Source organism: Limulus polyphemus, unplaced genomic scaffold (genome assembly GCF_000517525.1).
Source record: "Limulus polyphemus unplaced genomic scaffold, Limulus_polyphemus-2.1.2 Scaffold5492, whole genome shotgun sequence".
Taxonomy (NCBI): domain Eukaryota; kingdom Metazoa; phylum Arthropoda; class Merostomata; order Xiphosura; family Limulidae; genus Limulus; species Limulus polyphemus.
In genome coordinates, this window is record NW_013671102.1 from 2883 (window position 1) to 8852 (window position 5970).

Consider the following 5970-nt stretch of genomic DNA (forward strand, 5'->3'; position numbering starts at 1 on the left):
GTTGTTTTTCTGTTTAATTTTTCATTCTGTTTTCATTATATTCGACCTTTTTATTAATCTTAAGTCTTTTGAAATATTCTACCAATTGAAAATGTTCACTTTTTTTTTCAATTATTATCGCTGTATAGCTGGACATCTGCTGGAAAAACAAACAAGCAAACTTCTATTTAATTGTTTTTAAGCGTAAAATTTTAGAATTGACTATCTGTGCTGTACCCACTGTGAGTATCAAACCCCAATTTTCAATGTTATAAGCCCGTTAGCTTACCGCAGAGCCACCAGAAGGCCAAATATTTATATTAAAGGTTGAATGTGAAAGGCAAAAGTATATGTTTAATAGTGATTAGGAAAAAAAGGAAGAAGTGATTTTATACAAATAATAAGTAAAAAGAAAAGTAATTTATCGTTTTATTCATTATTAATATATCATTTTGTTAACTGTATATATATATATATATATCCTAATGTGAAAATAATTTTATCATTCACCGAGTGTTTCCGAGTTTGGTTTTGCGCATGGTGATTAGTGACTTTTTTTCTTGCCATTTAGTATCAGTTTCAGAATAAGCGATTCTACTGTAAGAAAAGGATAGGGTAAGGTTGTTATTAATCGATACTTTGGGCTATATTTTTGCAGTAGGAAGGTTTGCATTGAAAAATTAATGTTTCTCAGAACTGTCACATAGATTAAGTAAGTAGAGTAAATACTAGTCAATATATTGTCTACATTTGCTGATATCGTGTGATAATCTAAGGTTAGACTTAGACTCGTCTCTACTCTAGGGTGTTGAAACTTGAATTTGCAGGCTCTTTCTGAGGAAGATTCTACTTTACAAAAGGATTTAGAACATTTGACGAGTTGGGCGTATAACTAGCAGATGGCTTTTAAATTGAAGCAAAAATTGCTTAAACTTAAAGGACAATATTATATAATCTTCCCTATCATATTAAAATCGTCTGATGACATCTCTAGATCATAGATGTTAGTTGCATTCCCACCTTTGTGGAACTTAGAAGGTAATAATCGACACATTTAACTGATTAAGCACTTGTGTCTTTGAATTCAATGCCAATAGTTGATAGAAAGTGGAAATATGCCCTATTTCAGGGTGTGTTTTTTTATATAATTCATATCAGGCAAAAATTCTAAAAAATTAGCCATTCATTCTACACTGTTGGGCAATTTTAAATTACTATGCAAAAAATAATATTAATCGAGCCAGCCAATTCTGGTTGATGCATGCTAAAACACACAAAGATGCACACATATTTGGTCATCTTTATACTTTTATATAGTAAGATACAAAGTATTTCATGCGGGTTATCATAATTGAAATTAGAAATATAATTTTGGTGGGAGTAACCTAAACATTAATAATAGTGTTATGGAAGAAAAGATGTTTTGGTAGATTGGTCACTTAACTTCTTTTTATAAGCAGTTTGCTATTGGCTGTAGTAGGGAAAAATGGGATTTTTGTGTTGTACGTACATAAATGTTGAATGCAAGTCTAAAGAGGTTATAATGTCATTGTATAGGTCATTAGTTAGACCACATTTGGAGTATTGTATTGAGTCTTGGAAAGGTTCAGAGGAGGACCTTGAATGGAGAGGTTGCCATATGAGGATAGGTTAAGATCTCTGAAATTGTTTTCTCTTAAAAAAAAAAAAAAGAAGAGTTAAAAGGGATCTGTTTGAGATTGTTAAGGGAATTGATGCCTCATTTTTATGTATTTAGTTGTGAGAATGGTAATAGTAGGGTACACAAATATAAATTTTGGCAGGGTAGAAATCATCTTCAAAATAGATAATTATTTTTCTAGCAAAGTGGTTGGTCTTTGGAATATGTTGTCTTCAGATACGATAAATTTAATGGAAGGCTCAATAAGTATTTAAGTGATGGGGCTGGATTTGAGTTTTTATTTGAAATGGATTGGAGAGCCTCATTAAACCATCAAGCTCCTTTTTGCCCTTAAATGTTATGTTAATATGTAACAGAGCCCGGCATTCCAAGTTCTTGCAAAAAAAATTAAAGTAAGTTATGTTTACATTGATCATCTACTTTTGACACTATTTCTAAAGGTCAGTGTGCGAAAAACTTTAGATTTTAAAAGAATGTTCCACCCTTGTATTTCTAGAGAAGGAAAATAAATAATTTCTTTCCCTTTCTTCATAATGTAATCACACACGTCTTGCTTGGTAACATTTGTAACTATTTGATTAACTATATGAAATCAATTGTTATTTACTTTTTTCTATAGTTAATTTTTTTGCAGAGAGCCAAACAGTGGAGACCATTTGGTCCTTCAGAGCTGTTCTTACATACCCACCCTTTGGAAATAATTTAAATTTTAAACCTACTTGTTAATTTGTAAGAAAGTATTGATTTCCCTCTTAAGCCCATTATAAAAATAAAACCATCTTAATTATTGTTTCCAAATCTTAAAACTTTTATCTATTATCTTCAGAATATAACATAAAAAATTGGGCCTAAATCCTATAGATTCCCTGGGTAACCTTGTAAACTTCCATAAGATAACCAGTTATCCTTCTTTTCTCAAGAGAAAATAAGTTGAGAGATCTTAATCTCTCCCTATAAGATAACCCTTCCATCCTTGAAATGATCCTCATTGAGGAGTACTAGGACAAATCCTTTCCAATAATACAATATTCTTTCTCAAATATGGAGACCAAAACTGGACAAAGATTCCAAGTGAGGGTTAACTAGTAATTTTAATAGAGAGATAATTACCACTTTTGACATGTAATCAATATGTCTATAAATACATCCTAAAAGTGTTAGGTTATTATTTGCAACAGAGCTCTGCCTCTTTGGTTTGAGTGACTTTTCCACCACTATATCAAGATTTTTTTTCTTCAGTTACCTTTTGAATTGGTTCCCATCTGCATTGTGCTTGTAGTCCAAATTATGATAACCTAAGTGCAAGGATGAGCAGATTGGTTGTTTGGACTTGTGAGATAAACTAACTGAAAAAAAAAAGTAAAAAATGTAGTAGAAACAGAGTACAGAAATTGTTTTAAGGGTAGGCTAAACTTTTTGTATTGTAATGCTAGGAGTATAAGAAGTAAATAATGTTAGAGCATTGGTTGCAACATATCAATTGTGATGTAATTGGAATAACTAAACTTTGATTAAATGTAGATGATTTTGATGACAGAAATATTTTTAAAATACAGGGATGTAGGTTATTTAATAGAGATAGAATACTAAAATGAGGGAGAAGAGTGGCTTTATATGTAAATTGTGAGTTATAGCCTGTTGATGTTGAGGATATCAAAGCTAATGGCAAGGAGGTTGAAGCTACTTGGATTTTTGTTAGGGCATATAAGGGAAGAAGGACTTTGTTAGGATTTTTTTACAGAACACTAGACAGTTGGCAAGTGCTAGAGTATTGAAAGTTTGCTAAAGTTACTTCTCTTTTCAAGGAAGGTGATAAAATTGTCCCAGTAATTGTAGGGCTAGTAGTATTAATCTTGTAGCAGTTGTGGGAAAGGTTTTTGATAGTGTGATATCAAAACGTTTCCAACCACTGATGTAGGACTAATAAATCAATGGTGACTTTCATTTATAATACCATGCTTCAATAAATGATTTTATGAAGATTCTTTTCTCAAACTGTAGTTTTGCTCCAATATAACTTCAAATTCTTTTAGCTTATTACTAGCAACAGAGAACTGATAAAATGGCTTGAGTGACTTATCCATCACTATTCCAAGATCATTTTCTTCAATTTTGCTGAAATAACATCCCCCACACTTGTAGGTCTGACCATTTGTTTTAAAAAACCATCCAGAATCACTTAAAGAAATATCTCCATCATTACTTGACTCCATACAATACCAGTCAGTGTCTGAAATTAGTCTCCTTTAATTATGGCATCACTATTCTTATTAGTAACAACACTGATCACATTGTACAATTTCTCATTTACCCCTTCTGTCTGATCAAGTGGCCTATAATAATTGCCAATTAACTTTCTACCTCTGGAACCTCAGATTGTAACCCATATAAATTAATCTTCTTGACTTTATTATTTATATCTTCAATCTTAACAAGCTTCAGTTTTTTGCCCCTTTATAAAGAGCCACTCCACCCTCTTATTTAAAGAGTCTGTCACTATTAAAGAAATAGTAACCTGGAATCTTACAGTAATAGAATTTGTGAAAATGGATGTCTGTCCATAGGGGTTGCACTTTGCTGAAGTATTTTTTCTCATAGTCAGTTCTATGTAGCTCTATCTAGTGTATGGTCATTCAATCAATTACAAATTTATGCCCCTGAAGGTACAAATATTGAAAACACTGTTTACAAGCAAGCTTTGTAAACAATGTATCCAATATGAATTTGATAGTCCTTAGTATTAGAAAGTGGCTTGAAATACCACAACTATATATATTTTGTTGAATTTTGACATGTTCTACTAGCAGAAAAATATTTGAGGAAATGGATGTCTGTTCATCCATTGTGTAGGACTATAAAGAAGAAGAGAAAAATAAATTTATGTATAGGTGTAAAGCCTACTAAGAGTGACTTTTATGGATACATATTAAGTTCTGCGTGTGTTGTTAAAATTTTATAAAACTTTCTGCTGGAAAATTTTTGAATCATAATTTTCATGTAATGATTTTTATAAGCCAATTTTAGATTATTGGTTGTATTGTTTTATGCTAATAAAAATATTACAATTTTATATTTTAAAGAGAATGAATGTCCAGTAAAGATGTTTGAACATGTTTTTGAGTTTTGAATAGGTTTGCTGTGTAATTTTCTAGTTTTTTTCACAAATTTATTGTTTTGTTGAGTTCTGAGAATTTTGTTAACAATTGCAAAAGTATGGATGACTAATTCAAATTATTTAAGGAGGGGTGTTACAAAGTTATTGTGTTATAAACAAATATATAAACAGGAATGACTAATTAAAACCTTTGAAAGTAGGATAAGTATCAACATTGCCAAAGCTTTCAGAAAAAGCTTATATTAGTGGCCAGATATTTGATTTTGTGTGGTTAGAAAAGAATGCAAGTTGAGTGAAATACCACAGTTTGTATATTTTGTCTAATTTCACCACGTTCTACTAATTACAACATATTTTGTTTTACCAATACTCTCCAGATTTAACCAAGTTTCATAATTTCTATTACTTCATAATATTTCATTTCTTCTAGGGTCATGAACACCTATTTTGTTCTTGATACTCATAATGCTAGAATAACAGTAATTAATTCCTTTGTTAACCACTGATGAGGATATGGTTTCAAGGGTTAAAGTGGGGGGGGGGGGATATTTTGGGAAGAGTGATAATTACATAATTAGGTTTGATGTTTGCTACATATTGAGGTAAAATGAAATTAAATTTCAGTTTTTAATTTTCATTAAGCCAATTTTGAGGCCAAGAGACAAAATTTATCATTAATGAATTGGGACAATGAATTAAAAGATGAGTTGAGTTGGGACAGGTTTGAGAAGTACTTAAAAATAAATTAATTATTAATTGAAGATAGGCATGTTTCTTAAAAGAGGAAAAGATTAATGGGGAAGATCAAACCTAACTGGACTACTAGAGATGTCGGAATGCAGGCACTAAGCGATACAATACAGTATGATCATACAGGGTGGCAATATGATACGTATCATGATATATTTATCATATCAAAATTTTCCTTTAATTTTATACTTACTATGTGATTTTTCATTTTAATTAATATGGCATCAATAGAAATGAAAGCTGCCAACTAAAATAAAAGCCTGAACAAATAGAAAAGTATTAATATTTATTAATTCAACAAACATGATTATTGCACAAAATCAGAATAAACAAAATTATGTAAAATTGTGTTTGCTCATGAGACAGAATATTTCAAATGAATGATTAAAACATTTGTAATTGTAATTATTTCTTAATGAAATATTTTTAGAATATAGTGAACAGTTATTCTTGTTTCTAAACAGCA

The 5970-nt window shown here is 30.5% G+C and overlaps 1 protein-coding gene across 10 annotated transcripts in view; it reads left to right on the top strand.

Annotated features, from left to right (window-relative positions):
- Positions 1-508: 508 nt before the first annotated feature.
- The window catches only part of LOC106472650 (nicotinamide/nicotinic acid mononucleotide adenylyltransferase 1-like), a 55719-nt gene continuing 50257 nt past the window's right edge, over positions 509-5970 (top strand). For 6 of the 10 annotated variants that reach the window (XR_002613496.1, XR_002613497.1, XM_022401202.1 and 3 more), the window contains exon 1: positions 605-691. The gene's annotated coding sequence lies outside the window, so the exon portion shown is untranslated. The other 4 variants (XM_022401204.1, XM_022401205.1, XM_022401206.1 and 1 more) reach the window with 4 other exon arrangements.